We start from the raw sequence: 17,319 nt of genomic DNA on the forward strand, positions 1-17,319 counted from the left end.
TCGTGCCGGGCCGGGCCTGAAAATTTAGGCCCGTGCCCATCTCTACTTCAAATGCAAGGAATTGAAGATAAATGTTGGTGATTTATTTTGGAACGAATTTCCGTCATCCCTTGTCAAGTTTGATTTGCAGACAAACCGGTTTCGGCGTTGTGCCATCTTCAGTGTCATTTTTCGTTCTCCTGAGAACGGACGGAAAATTCGTTCCAAAATAAATCATCTTACCACCCTGTCGGAAAAATGAACCAACACCAACACATAAATGTCGGTCTTTACAATAGGGCTATTCGCGATTCGGTGCATAAGAGCTGACAAATTTATGCAATTGCAGAAATATGCCATGGATTGTGAGCGACCTTTATTAAACTGTCATGGTAAAGCTTTTGCAAAACAATTTTTGTGCATCAGCTTTGGTTTTGTTTATGAATGCAATGCATAGCATTTTTATGCTATGGATTTTCGGTATTGCAAATTTGCCAAGCCATGACAAATGCAAATGCGTGTATTTTGTTTGTGTATTGCAAATTATTTGCAATACAAATTTGCAATGCAATGATGCTAGGCCATTTGCACCGGATCGCGAATAGCCCTTATGTGTACAATAAATGTAGTACATATGTATGCACATTGATTGCACTTGTTTGTATGTAAGTACATGCAACCGTTTATTCGTGAATATTTGAATATCGAATTGTAAAATCTTTGCAAAAATATGCATTTGAAATTATGCACACAATATTTGTACGAAAGGAAACCAACTCCTAGTAGAATTGTTATATTATTGAATTTAAAAGCTAAACTATATTGCCACTAAAATTGTCCCACGACAGTCGGGCCTACATAACCGCAACGACCGAGATTTATATCTGGCCAAGGACTGTCACTCCAGCAACACTCCCCAAAAACTCCTTGGGGAGTTTGTATGCTGTTACAACAACATCAACTTATGCCACTTTCAAAATAAACAGCTCATTTGTTGTGTATATACATATAGAGAAGTAAGACATTGCTACTTGATAATGGATATGGCTTAGTGCGAATCATTTTCATGCCTTTTATATTATCGTGGTACCACCTATTTAGAAATTACTGCGGAAGCTTGAAATGACAGAATGACTGATGTATAAAACGGGCGGCGAGAATACTATAAAATTTGCCAATAATTAATAGTACAAAATATTGTTTCAGGTAACGATGTTCTTTGCAGAATATTTAATAATAATAATAATAATAGATTGGCGCTTACACATATGTTAGTGTTTGGCCGAGCTTCTCCTCCGATTTGTGGCGTGCGCCTTGATGTTGTCACACAAAGCGGAGGGACCTACAGTTTTACGCCGGCTCCGAACGGCGGTTGAATTTTTATGAGAAGCTGTTTTTCATGGCAGAAATACACTCGGAGGTTTGCCATTGCCTGCCGAGGGATGACCGCTGTTAAGGAATAAATTTTTTTTCTATATTTTTTGCGATATTGCTTTGACCAGGGTTTGAACCCAGGTGCTGCGGAGTGGAAGCGCGCACTGCTTACCACTACACCACAGCGGCCGACGCAGAATATTTATCAACGACAAAATAACACTTATATTTGCTTTTAGCACAGAGTGAGCATACATCACCATACCTTTCAACACTTTTATTCATAGATAAATTCTTGTTCATGCCAAATAATGCCTACTTTCGTTCAGAAGTTACCCCCTGTCACAGGCATTCGAATTTCGAATATGCAGTGACCAAAGCTATGAAGAGCAAAGTAATTGTCTTAAGTGTGCTCATTCCAAACCTGTCTATGTAACGATTTTAGGCATTACCTGTTGGCGCATATCTTCAACGGAAATAACGTTGGGGCGTAGTCTTGCGGAAGACCAATTGTACGAAAGAAAAACGTGCAGCAAACTAGTGTTTCAACATAGTACATATTGTAAAAAGTAGCAGCAACTATGCCAACTAAAAGGATACAATTGGCTATGAAGTAGGAATAAATGCGCAAAGTCTTGAGAAGTCATTTGCCTTTGATTCGCACCCATTTCCGGTACATGGACATAATTAAAAAAGTGAGCAGCAAGCACATCCCTTAGGTAGTGCAGTCACAACTATGTAGTATATCGATACAAAAACCAACTCCAAGTGATCATTTGCATAAGTTACCAAAAACGAATGCAAGGACATTAATTTACCTGGAGTTAGGCAGCATGGAAATCAACATTGTTAGCACATTCGTAGTCTAAAACACCACACAAACGTCTGGGAGCTCAGCAAACTTAGTTGAACAATATACGGGCAATGTCTGTGGATTAGAGTGCATAAAGGAAGACCGGGCTTAAATACTCAAAACTGTGCTCCTTTCTTCTGTAGGAAATGAGGAATCTGGAGGAAAAATGTTGGTAAGGAATATTACGTTTTCAAACCATGTATTATTATTAATATAATTTCACTATGGTATTACTTTACCGGACGGCAAGTTGACAATCTTTCATTTCCAATAAACCACCATTCACGTTGGTGCACAAAGTACGTGCACAAATGAAGCAAAATTCATGTCAAAAGATATAAGGACGCGAAAAGAAGACAGAACGGCGGGAAAATAACAGAGAATGGCCCCAAAAGAAGACAGAATGGCGCCAATAGAAGCATCATGAAGCAGCATGCGAAAAACGACACAACGGCGCAATTGCGCTCATTCAATGCGCTGATACCGGTCATGGCGTTGGCTTCATGGTATCAGCGCCAGAAAATTTGCTGCGTTACCCAGGCCTACTGTGCGATATATTTTCCTCTAAAGCCCAGAAAGCTAAGGACTCTTTCAAAGAAAAAGCTGGTTCATTGGAACTATCATCTAAAAACTGCCCTGGTTCATTGAAAGCAGTGCTGCCGTTTTCCTTTTTTTTTGGGTAGCAAAAACCACGATTTTTGGGGAGCATTTTAACATTTTGAGGAGTACGCCCCAAAATGTTGATAAAACCCTTAAACTTGACTTATTACATTCATTACGTTGCGATATGTCGTCACTAATATAAAAAAACATTCATTTTAATATAAATAGCTTTCCTACTTCATTTTTATTACCAGAATAACAATTTTTTAAGAAATGTTAATATATAGATACTGGTATTAAATTACATTCATATTCGTACATATTTCAGTGACTTAAAAAACAAATTAATCATTTCCATACAAAAAATTTATACCATATGACTTGAGGTATTACATGCGCTCAAAGCTTTTCGTTTTAAACTTCATTAATTGCTTATAACTATTGTTAGCGTTCTATCTTAAAAGAACATGTTAGTTAAATTTATAAGTGATAGTTCAATAATATTCTGCAAGAATCGCGACAGAATTTTATTCATTGCATTTTAAAATATGAAAAGCTTCTACTTTGACTTTCAATTACTTCATTCATTGTTTTTCACTTTCACAAAAAATCTAGTACGTATGAAGCATAAAGAGCCTTATTAATCCTTAGCGGTTTAATAGCTAAACGGTTGATATTTTACTTATACCGAATTCATCGTTACGGGGTGCATCGAGTATGGAAACAATTTTTCCAATTGCACTTTGCAATAGGCCGGAAGAGAATATATTGTTTGAGTTTCTGAATTTGCATATTTTAATAGAACTCACATGAAAACTCCTATTGGTTCAAGCCTTGACCATGATGGTTGCAGCGAAGCGCGTTCCTTTTCCAAATTTTGCCAATTTTTTATATACCTTACTGGCCGTCTCCACAGGATAAAATTTGTTGCTGTCCAGCTGTAATTTTGGTCGCTAGATATAAGTTATATCAGTGGCAATATTTGTGTGGGCTTTTTATATCTTGATATAAGCATTTGTAAGATAGTTTCGAAAACGTATTTTTGCCTGATTTAATCGCTTAAAAAATTTTGAAAACAAGTTATTTTACATCCAACTACATAATTATAAATATTTTAACAGGAAACAGCTAAATTTTTGCTCTTATATTAAAATATTAATGATGTTGCCGCCACGAAGTTTTCGTGCAAATGAAAATGTAGCTGTCAAACTACCAAATTGCCGGCAATAGATGGCAAGATATAAGCTCAGATACATATTGCTCTTGAAGAGCAATGAGCGGTCTCCATTGGCTATTTATATTCTAACATATGTATCAAGATATAAACTTTATCCTATGGAGACGGGCAGTTAGACAAACATATAAAAAAAAACAATAATAATCAAGTTGGTTGTTAAAATAAGTAAATAAAACTCACCTATCCATTTTTGCCAAACTAAATACGCAAAAAAAAGGAATTTCAGCACGCCAAATGTAAACGAATTGTATGTGCTTAAAATATTTTAAACGGTACATCTTGACAGTGTTCAACACAATTTCACTGAATGTGAATTGGATGCGTTCTATGAATTATAAAAGAAATAGAAAATACCCTAACGGCGTGATTTGGCAGTGTTCAATGTGACATACTTTAAGCTTAAAATGAAGAAAAATTTAGGGTTATCGTGAGTTTCTTTTTCCACGAATCGGTTCACTTTTCATTTCCGTGTATTGACTACGGGCGGATGAAAAAATTCCGGTCGAAACTCACGATNTATAAGCATTTGTAAGATAGTTTCGAAAACGTATTTTTGCCTGATTTAATCGCTTAAAAAATTTTGAAAACAAGTTATTTTACATCCAACTACATAATTATAAATATTTTAACAGGAAACAGCTAAATTTTTGCTCTTATATTAAAATATTAATGATGTTGCCGCCACGAAGTTTTCGTGCAAATGAAAATGTAGCTGTCAAACTACCAAATTGCCGGCAATAGATGGCAAGATATAAGCTCAGATACATATTGCTCTTGAAGAGCAATGAGCGGTCTCCATTGGCTATTTATATTCTAACATATGTATCAAGATATAAACTTTATCCTATGGAGACGGGCAGTTAGACAAACATATAAAAAAAAACAATAATAATCAAGTTGGTTGTTAAAATAAGTAAATAAAACTCACCTATCCATTTTTGCCAAACTAAATACGCAAAAAAAAGGAATTTCAGCACGCCAAATGTAAACGAATTGTATGTGCTTAAAATATTTTAAACGGTACATCTTGACAGTGTTCAACACAATTTCACTGAATGTGAATTGGATGCGTTCTATGAATTATAAAAGAAATAGAAAATACCCTAACGGCGTGATTTGGCAGTGTTCAATGTGACATACTTTAAGCTTAAAATGAAGAAAAATTTAGGGTTATCGTGAGTTTCTTTTTCCACGAATCGGTTCACTTTTCATTTCCGTGTATTGACTACGGGCGGATGAAAAAATTCCGGTCGAAACTCACGATAAGGCTGATTATCTTAAAAAAAATAGTAGTAAAATCGGTCTTTGGGGAGTATGGGAGTACAGATTTCAGAATAGTAGTAAAATACTCCCATAGTAGTACTTTCGGCAGCACTGATTGGAAGCATTATCGAACATGTCGCTTGATTCCAAATTATCACCACTATCTCCTAGGAAATTGTAAACATTGATTCGCGCAGAATATATTTCCTGATCACTTTCGCCAGCTGGTTTCGTCTTTGTTTTGCTTATTAGGCGCTTAAAATGCCACTTAGAGTACCCAACGTATTGTCGCATTTATTATTTTATTGAAAGCTGATACTTAAGTATGTCTGTGCTTATTTGCAATAAACACTTAGACTGACTTCAGTACTACGCACCCATGCACATTTAAAATTAAAATATTTTTATTATTCAGCGCGGTTATTGGAAATTTTCGCGGATCACACACAAAATATTTCACAAACCTTAAATACCGCACTGTCCACAAATCGCAATTAATGCAATATCAAACACAAGACGACAAATCACTCAAAAGCAATATTAAAACCGCACAAATTTTAAATTATTAAGCTTTTAATCAACAAAATGCTAAATTTTAGCAGCTGAAAGCAAACAATTCCGGCGAACTGACGAATTCGAGTAAAATTAGAAATGAAATGCCTTGGGTGCGGTGTTGCCACCTTGGCCCTTTTTAAGTGTCTCTAATTCTAATGCAATTCTAGTTGTTTTTAGAGTTTTTTGAATTAATGCAACTTGTTTCAATTTTCTTTTACAACCCCAAGTGTGAAACGTCACGTGACGCCACGTCCACGAAATTTCCAACGTTATATTTTTGTTAATATTGCTTTTAAATGAATTTTTAACGCAAACAAAACATACATTTATGTCGAATATACTTTATATTTTGACTTCAGCGCCAGTTAAGGGTAAATTTTTTGGAAATCTATGATTTATTATTTTTCAACTACATACGCCAAATTCGTACCAAATCGGACCATAAATACGGGTTTTCGAAATATCTCGACCTTGGCGCCACCTAGCAAGACCATTTTACGCAAACATGATTCTACTTACATAGCCAGTATATATTTAAAAAAAATTGTTTGTCGTGGTGGACCTTCCGATGGAAACATCCATATTGAACAAATTATTTAGTCCCTAAAATATCAAATATTTTTAATTTCTTCTTACAAAAGTTCTATATTGTCAAAATCTTTTTGCATGTGAAACTTTTTTCCACGCAAAATAAGCGATAGAAAGCAGCTTTAGGAACGTTCACACAACTAAGCAGCACAAACGATGATTACTGGGACTTGCAAAGGATGGATCAATGCTTCGAGAAGTAAACAAATTTACTAAGAAATAAAGTCACAGCAATTTTTTTTCCTATTTCAATTTGGAGCAGGGTATTATTTATCAGATTAGCTTTTTACACAGACTTTGTTATAGTTTGTTACAAATGTATGGAGGAATTTTATTCTTTCATCAATATGTTATTGAAAAAGCTTGTAGAATTACACAATGATTTGGTAATTTTCACAATTAATTAATTTATTAGTAGTTAATGGTAATTTTTTCTATAAAGGTACATAATAACTGCCCTTCCGATTTCTGATTTAACGCGGTTAAATATCACATAAAAAAATTTTAGTTGTGTTATTATAAAATTCTTACGTATTGTATCGATAATTCGACTATTCAATCTTTAAACTTATATTTGTGACTTCTTTATAAATTTCATTATTTTAAATACGTTTTAAGAACGTCAATCTGGGATTATAGCGCTAAGAGCGACAGCTGATGTCCAGTGTGACCAAAGGATACACAAATTTTTCGTAGTTGGTTGTTCTTATTACAGCAGTGATTATTTACTTCCTTTATGGCATATTTTTATATATAATTAATATTTTGAATGAGGAAAGGTTAGACAAAGCCCCGGAAAAAGGATCTTGAAGTCTGCGGTTAGAGTAAAAAAAATAAATACTAAATGTAATTTCAAAAAAGTGTATCTGGCCACACTACCAACGTTCAAAGAAAAGATGGCTTAGAAATGTAGAGAGAATAGCAGCAGCAGCGCTGCTCGCTGATTCCTTATTTCTTATTTCAGCTTATGCAATTTTTTGGTGGGCATTTCCTTACGCTGCAAGAATGGTTGCATGATTCTTGTGAGGTACAAGTGCTTGTAGTACCGAATTGTTACTCACATAATAATCTTGTTACTCGCATGTTCCGTATATGCACCATCAACGTCAATCAATACAACCACAGAATAAACAGTATACAGAGACGCATGTCGACTATCGAACCAATTTGAATTTACCCTGCAAAAAATGGGACTAATCCGGGATGACTCCGGGAGCATTCGCAAAGGAACATGCGACTAATGCCACTTTTGATCTCTTTATATGGAATGAACTGTTCGCTTTTGTTCGAGCATGTCCTATGAAGAGAATAATTGTTCACCTTTATACCCGAAAGGGTATAAAAGGCGACTAGTCCCTTTTAAAAAATAAAAATAAAAATTTGCGCCAGCTGAGATTCGAACCGGGCTGCTCAGTTTGGTTAGGCGAAGACTCTCTCTGTGTGCCAACGCCGCACATGAAATTTCGTTGACTAAGAGCGTACATATCATTAAATCGTTAATAGTACCCGTTAGAGATGAGTTGGGGAATAATTAATATCCAATTATACCCATAAGGGATGAGTCGAGACTAATTGACCTCCATTAGTACCCGTATGAGACAAGTTGCGACTAATTAATGCCCAATTGTACCCGATTGAGGGTAATCTCGGAATACTCTCTTTAGAGATTACTCGCACATTTTTTTGCAGGGTATGGCACGAGCGGTGAGGCAAGCAAGGTTATCACAAGCGGCGCTGCCTCTGTTACTTTAGCAGTATTTTCACTCGGCTGAAGCTGTTAATTCCATCGTCGCTATGACGACAAGATGTAAACTAACTTCGTTTTCCATCACGATCAGCGTTGCCGTTTTGATACAATTGTATATTTTTTAATACTTTTTTGCTAAATTGTAATATCTGATACTGATTTGTTCTCAAATGCCGTATTTTGATACTTTTGGCTGGCAGAAATGAATTTTTGAAAATTATAAATAGTATTACTAGTCTAAAGGCAAATATTTTTTTTTCTTGTCATTTAAAGTCTCACAATTTATATATAGATATTTATAAGTTTGATTTGGTAACTCTTATAAGGGAAACACAACCCGGAATTTCTTTGCACACGCCACTATTATAGGACCCCTAAACCACACAAAAACATTGCGCAATATCGAGCTTGCGACTAGAGATACTGTCGATAGTACCGCCATTCGATAGTTTTCGAAACAATAGTTGAAAACATCGATAGTATCGTCGTGAAAAGTATTGAATTGAGACGCTCAATTGCTTGAAAATTAAATAATTAATAAATTTATAAATTACTTTGTAAATTAAAGAGATTGTATATTTTTTTTAATTTGAGTGCATCAAAAAGAACTTCTTATAATAATAAAATAAACTTATTAATTTATGCGTCTGAATTATATAACCTATATGCAAAATCTGAATTTATTTTTAATATGGAAAAATTAAATTCGGATTTTGTTTGTCCCTTTTAAAGTGCAAAGAAACGAAATTGGCTATAAAAATACATTTATAATACTTCAAACCAAACAAAATAAAAGATATTCGTTTAAATTGACAACTCATACTTATGTATAAAAGTTCCACTGAGATTTAATACGGAGGCGCATATCAAAATCCGGACAAGGGAAATTATTAACATTTTACTATATTAGAAGAAAACGAATATAGTACTGATCTAAATAATATCACCAAAACATTTTTTTTGGCTATTTGAGTTTAGTTTTAGTTAGTTTTGACTATTTTTTGTTTATTTAGTGTCTACTAATTTTTTATAAAAGTTTTACAAAACATAAAAGACTACAAAATATTTACAAATTCAAGCTTTTTAATTCGAATTTCTATAAAAATTTTGTGTAAGCAGTTTTATAGCTTATTAAATTTTACTTTAACTCAGTGTAAGCTTATAGTTGCTAAAAATCCCAATGACTTAATTTTTTTTTTTTGCCGACTGTGTTGTGAATTTTCTTGCGCATAAAAAAATTTATGTAATGTGTAGAGATGTAAAGAAGAGACATTGTGAAGCCTTGCTAAAACCGACATAGATAGTTTTCAAAAACTATCGATAGTGGCCACAGTTTTCAACTATCGATACTATCGATATTATTATCGGTAGTATCCCAGCTCTACTTGCGACGGACGTTTGTGTGGTGTATAGGGTCGTTTGTACTAAATTGCATAGTTATTGTGCTAAAATAAAAATTATTTTGTTGTTTTGCCCATGCTTGTGTTATTGTAATTTGTGGTGCGTATGGCGACAACTGCAGAATTTTTAGTCTAGTTCTGATTTTGGTGTCCAGATCGCGCTGTAAAATATAGATAAAGCGTAGAAAATTTATTTTTTAATTTTTTTTACGTTTTAAAGCTGAAGCTATCAAAATATACAACGCACATTCATATTTCTTGCATATATTTACTTGAGCAACGTCTCTTCAAAATAAGATTTGCGCAATTTTATGCTGTAGTAATTTCCACAATGTTAACTTGTACATGTCTCGGGTTGCGCAAGGATTTTGTTTGGTTTAGGAGCCCTATAAGATTGTTTTTCATTATGCAAATAAGCAGACTTGGACTTATGGACTATGGACTTAGTTATAAAATTTTATTTATTATTTGTTTTTTTAAATAATAGTTTAACAAACAACAGTTTTGTTTGCTTTTGATACTTTTTGTGCTTGGCAACTGATACATTTTTTTTTTTCAAGCTCGCGGCAACACTGATCACGATGTATGTTTGTGGCGAGATGTTAACTTTATGTTATTTATAGTGGACGTGATGTTAACTCCTCTGCTCTGCTCCGGGTCGCCATGTTATTCACAGTGTTCGTGATGTTAACTTCTCTGCTCTGGACCGGGTTGTAATATTACGTCCCCCGAAGAAAAAAAATGAGCGCGTTTCTAAGACGCAACTGTTTACCTCAACTGTTGCTGAAATGCTGTCAACTGTTGAGTTCAACAGTTACGTCTTAGAAACATTATGATACATAAACTGCCAAACCATTTGCAAAGCAAAATTAAATAAAACAGCACAAAAATAAAAAAAATATTAAGCCAAAAATATGGATAGCACAGGATTTATAATGTAGTTTTTCTTATTTCTTTTTAATATATGTATTTGTACGTGTATTTTATTTTATTAACAGCCAGTTTCGCCAGCAATTTACAGACAAATTATTTTTTATTTGAATTTTCTATGAAAACTGACGGAAGGGAAACATCATTTTTGACTTATATAAATTGTTGACTTCATGTAGCGAAATAATTTTATGATGGAAAAAATGGCGTAAAGTTGCCAACCGTTGAGCTGAGGGGAACTACTCAACTGTGCGTTTCTGAAACAAACACTCAATAGTTTAGCAACAGCTACGTCTTAGAAACGCGCCCAATTTGTATGTGGTGCGTCTTCTGTATACTGTTTATTCTGTGATACAACACAACATATTGTGCGGTAACGAAAAGGCACGAAAAAGCCCGTTGCTAATACTAAAAATTTAGAAAATTTAGCTTTTGTTTTTATACAAAAAAAAAAAATTTATATATTTAAAACTCTCTTGATAAGAGAAAAGCAAAAAAAGAAATATTTGGAAACCGATAGAAAATATATGATACTTAGTAGTTTTGTTTACATACATATCTGTACATAAAATACCTTCCACTTTTTCTACTTCCCAGAAAATATATTACAAAAATCTTTTATGTAAAATATTGATTCGCTTCAGTAAATATACATATGGACATAAACACAAAATTAAAAATATTTACATATGTATACATACAATGAAAGTTGGCATTTTATTTCCGGGCTGGGGCGTGTCCCGTCGTGCCGGGCCGGGCCGGGCCGGGCCCCAATGAAATTCTTAACGTGCTGGCTTGTGCGTGTTTTTGAAAGTTGATTTTGCACTCGTGCCGGGCCGGGCCTGAAAATTTAGGCCCGTGCCCATCTCTAGTACGAACGTACATGCATGCATGATTCGTGTGAGGTACAAGCAGGGATGGAATTTCAAAATTTCAAAATGTGCCTAATGGTCTTCAAAAATTGTGCCGAAAAGAATATGAAAGTGCCACAAAATTAAATTTCTTTTACAATAATTATTTAATATACAAATTATTAATTAACTAAATTATTACAGTAAATCATTTTTATGAGGGATTCTTTATAGGTGGCATACCCGGTGCGTCTGAATCGCGAGTCTGTTTGGATGTGTTCAGTAAAAATAAATATGTGTTAGTTACACCGACATGATTCTGGTATGACTCTGAATGACTCAACTGTGTGTAGTCGAAAGGCGAGTGAACACGTACACAGTTGACTCGCGATTCAGACGCACCGTGTATGCCGCCTATAATTCATAGTAAAATTACACAGAATTCCAATTACGGAAGGGAAATACACCGAAGTGCAGCTATTTTGACATTCTTACACTCATATGTACATATGTACCTATATACGAAATAATGGCAGTAAGACATTTTGACCAATTTCGCCTATTATTTTCATTGATTATTTTTTAATTGATTTTATATAAAAGTCTAATTCATAATTTAATAAAGTACATAAATCGGCATTTCAAACTTTGGACAAAAATTATAAAAACTCAGCAGGTTTTCGCAACAAAATACCTACTTTGGATTCAGAATTTTTAGGGAGATACCAAGTTTTCGATGTTATGCATTTTTTACAACGCTTTTATCAACTTGCAATGTTGTATGTCCAGACCACCATATACTATAAATATAGCAAAGGTATTTATGGAAAACCTAGTCTAGATATCAACCTCATCGTAGGTATCATATCAAAGCCATACAATTAGAAAAACTCTAGAGATAGATGTCGCCTCGCCAGAANTATATATATATATATATATATATATATATATATATATATAGGCATATACTAAATGCGAGCAAACAACATTTTGCTTGCATTGTCTTCTGTTCTCTTTTCACTGCAAGTTGAATTAATTTAGTATCTATTGCAAAATTGTGTACAGACAAGACTAAAAAGTAGAAATTAAATAAAATAAAANTCATTAATTGTTTATAATGACTTTTGCTAAAATTTCAAAATCAAAAGTTATCAAAACAAATTCTACGGGACTGAGAAATATTATTTTCTAATTTTTAGTCAATTTATAAAAGCGTTGTATATTAAAAAGTTTTTTTTTTTATTTTATTTATTTCCATATAAAGTGTGTTCGAAATTTTTTTAAATGGATCAAATGTATGACACCGTCAGAAAAAAATATCAAAAATCGTCGGGATATTACAGAAACTTGCAGGCACCCTGAAATTGTGCATATGGAAACTGTGCATACGAAATAATGCATATGAAAAAAACTGAAATAATGCATCCGAAAAAAACCGAAATAATGCATATATGCACAGTTTCGTTTGAAAACCGAAATAATGCATATGACAAAAACCGAAATAGTGCATACATGAAAACGAACTTCTTTCTGCGTAGGCGGCCTTAGGCCGCGCTTATGGATTATAAGCCTTACTAAGTAGAACTCTCCTTTCTGTGTTTCCGAAAAGGGGCCGGAAGTATTTTTGCGCAGAAATTCTTTCTGCGTAGGCGGCCTTCGGCCGCGCTTAGGGATTATAACCCTTACTAAGTAGAATTCTCCTTTCTGTGTTGCCGGAAAAGGGGGCCGGAAGTATTTTTGCGCAGAAATTCTTTCTGCGTAGGGGGCCTTCGGCCGCGCTTAGGATTTATAACCCTTACTAAGTAGAACTTTCTTTTCTGTGTTGCCGGAAAAGAAGGGCGGAAGTATTTTTCCGCAGAACTTATTTCTGCGTAGGCGGCCTTCGGCCTCGCTTAGGGATTATAACCCTTACTAAGTAGAACACTCCTTTCTGTGTTGCTGGAAAGGAGGGGACGGAAGTATTTTTGGGCAGAACTTCTCTCTGCGTAGGCGGCTTTCGGCCGCGCTTAGGGATTATAACCCTTACTAAGTAGAACACTCCTTTCTGTGTTGCTGGAAAGGAGGGGACGGAAGTATTTTTGGGCAGAACTTCTCTCTGCGTAGGCGGCTTTCGGCCGCGCTTAGGGATTATAACCCTTACTAAGTAGAACACTCCTTTCTGTGTTGCTGGAAAGGAGGGGACGGAAGTATTTTTGGGCAGAACTTCTCTCTGCGTAGGCGGCTTTCGGCCGCGCTTAGGGATTATAACCCTTACTAAGTAGAACTCTCTTTCTGTGTTGCCGGAAAAGGGCGGAAGTGTTTTTGCGCAGAACTTTTGGTCTGCGTAGGCGGCCTTCGGCCGCGCTTAGGGATTATAACCCTTATTAAGTAGAACTCTCCTTTCAGTGTTGCCANCGGCTTTCGGCCGCGCTTAGGGATTATAACCCTTACTAAGTAGAACTCTCTTTCTGTGTTGCCGGAAAAGGGCGGAAGTGTTTTTGCGCAGAACTTTTGGTCTGCGTAGGCGGCCTTCGGCCGCGCTTAGGGATTATAACCCTTATTAAGTAGAACTCTCCTTTCAGTGTTGCCAGAAAAGAAGGGCGGAAGTATTTTTGTGCAGAACTTCTCTCTGCGTAGGCGGCTTTCGGCCGCGCTTAGGGATTATAACCCTTATTAAGTAGAACTCTCCTTTCAGTGTTGCCAGAAAAGAAGGGCGGAAGTATTTTTGTGCAGAACTTCTCTCTGCGTAGGCGGCTTTTGGGCCGCGCTTAGGGATTAAAACCCTTACTTAGTAGAAGTAAATAATTCATATTAAAAAAAACGAAATTATCCATATGCACACTTTCGTTAGAAAACCGAAATAATGCATATGTGAAAGACGAAGTAATGCATACATGCACAGTGTCGGTTGAAACCCGAAATAATGCGTATGGCAAAAACCGAAATAAAGCATGCATGCACAGTTTCGATTGAAAACCGAAATAATGCATATGAAAAACCCGAAGTAATGCATACATGCACAATTTCGGTTGAAACCCGAAATAATGCATATGAGAAAATACCGAAATTATGCATATATATACTTTCGTTTTAAAAGCGAAATAATGCATATGAAAAAAAACGAAGAAATGCATACATGCACAGTTTCGGTTGAAAACCGAAATAATGCATATGGCAAAAACCAAAATAAAGCATACATGCACAGTTTCGGTTGAAACCGAAATAATGTCTAAATGCACAGTTTCCATATGCGCAATTTCGGTGCCCCGTGCCGAAAACTTACTTTTCGTACTGCATATTCACAACAGAATTTAGCGGTTTGCAAATAATTCTCACAGTCCTTATTTTAATTTGTAAGTGCTTTTAATTTTCACTTTTTGCAATTTTTCAATCTATAATGTAGTATGTAATTTTTTGATATATATTGGCATTTTATGCTAAACTTCTATATTTTATGATTGTGCCAAAACAGGATGCATTGTACCATAAGCGCCTCTGAGAATGGAATGGCCAAAAATTGCACTATTGTGCCTACTTTTCCGTCACTGGGTACAAGTGCTTGATTGTATTAAATTGTTCGAATCGATACAAAAATATGTTGCGCGTATACATATCGCACACTAAATCAAAAACCGTCACAACTCAAAAAATCCTAAATGTTCAGGAAAGGCAAAAAACTGTTGATCCTGCGCAATCGACGCAAGCAAAACTAAAAAGTTATAGTAGTATTTTTCCAGTTAAAGAAGGTAGTGATGAAGAAGAAATTTTCCCGGACGTTGCGTATACGGTCTGTGAACTGTTTTATGGAAAAAATATAATTTTTGACAAATTTTGAGTTGTGAGTTTTTTATTTAGGGTGCGATATGTATATATGTACATATATGCATATGTAAAAACGAACAACTCCTTATGCTGCAAGATTCGTTTCGTTACTCACACAATAGTCTCGTTACTCGCATGTTCCATATATGCACCATCAACGTGAATCAATACAATACAACATATTATGCGGTACCGAAACTGTTTCTCGTATCGATACTAAAGTGTGTTGCCTGTATATGTACGTGCATGCATACATGATTCCTGTGACCCTGCAGTACGGGGGAGTGACTACAGGACTGCTGAATTGGCTCCTAAATACTTAAGTAAATAGTACTTTGGTATTTACAACAACACAAAATACCTAAATACTTTTGTACTTAGTACTTAATACTTAGTAAATACAATTTTGCCCATCACTGATATATACATACCCTCCAGTACTGCTGGAGTCAATCGCTACTTTTGAACCGCTACCGCACCGACTCCTAGGTAAGTAGGTAGGTACTCTATCAACCTGTGGTAGTGCACATGGCAGTGCAGAGTCGAGCCAGTCGTAAGTAGAATAGCGAAAAACTACGACAGAGGGCGCCCATAAATCACGCAAGCGACTACTTAAGTAACTCCCGGCAGTGCAGAGAGAGCCGATGGTGACTGCCGCCTAGGACATTGCCTTGTAAAAGTAATCGATGAATTACACTGCAAGTAGTCGGTCGGTAATTGACTGTGTTTATCAGGTAGCTACCGATTCAGCAGTCCTGTAGTCACTCCCCCGTACTGCAGGGTACCTAATAAACACCATCAATTACCGACCGACTACTTGCAGTGTATTTCATCGATTACTTTTCCTAGGCAATGTCCTAGGCGGTAGTCACCATCGGCTCTCTCTGAGCTACTNAACACTTTAGCTTATGGAAGTATTTCAAATATTTTTCCGAAAATATGACAATAATATTTATTTCTCTCTCAGCACATTAGGTACACATCTAATTTTGATGTTACTGCATTTTGCGTATCACATACTTTAGGGCGCTTTACATCACTGAGAGACAGTTGTATATGAACAGCAACCCTGCAGTACGGGGGAGCGACTACAGTACTGCTGAATCGGTAGCTACCTAATAAACACCGTCAATTACCGACCGACTACTTGCAGTGTATTTCATCGATAACTGTTACAAGGCAATGTCCCAGGCGGTAGTCACCATCGGCTCTCTTTGCACTACCGGTAGTTACTAAAGTAGTCACTTTCGTGATTTATGGGCGCCCTCTGTCGTAGTTTTTCGCAATTCTGCTACCGACTGGTTCGATTATGCACTACCATATGCACTACCACGGGTGGCTAATAGAGTAGCTACTTACCTAGGAGTCGGTGCAGTAGCGGTTCAAAAGTAGCGATTGACTCCAGCAGTACTGGAGGGTATGTATATATCAGTGATGGGCAAAATTGTATTTACTAAGTATTAAGTACTAAGTACAAAAGTATTTAGGTATTTTGTGTTGTTGTAAATACCAAAGTACTATTTACTTAAGTATTTAGGAGCTGCTAAATACCCAAGTTCTATTTACTTAGGTATTTAGGAGCTGCTAAATACCCAAGTACTATTTACTTAGGTATTTAGGAGCTGCTAAATACCCAAGTACTATTCACTTAGGTATTTAGGTGGTGCTAAATACTCAAGTAAAAAGTATTTAGGTACTTAGGAGCTATTAGATATTAAAGTAAGAAAAACTTGAGTATTTAGGAGCTGCTAGATACCAAAGTACAAAAAACGAAAGTATTTAGCAGACGCTAAATACTCTGGTCCAAAGTACTCAGGTACCTTGGGGATGCAAAATATTTTCACTAAAGTACCAAGGTATTTAGTCGATGGCTAAATACTTTCAAACTAAATACTGTATAGTTTAGGAGAAATTTAGAGAATTGACACCTCACCTTACACTCACCTCAACTTACTTTACCACAACTCACTTCACCTCTCCTCAAATCAACTCACCACATCTTAATTTGGGATCTATTTCGGGATTTTAGAGATTCTTCAGACTAAATAAAAATTTTCGAGACTATTTCGGGGTTTTCGGGAATATTTCGGGATTTTCGAAGCTGTTTCGTAATTCTTTAGGTATTCCCGGAAACTTTG

Source organism: Rhagoletis zephyria, unplaced genomic scaffold (genome assembly GCF_001687245.7).
Source record: "Rhagoletis zephyria isolate East Lansing unplaced genomic scaffold, Rhagoletis_zephyria_1.1 Rzeph_scaffold_01327, whole genome shotgun sequence".
Taxonomy (NCBI): Eukaryota; Metazoa; Arthropoda; class Insecta; order Diptera; family Tephritidae; genus Rhagoletis; species Rhagoletis zephyria.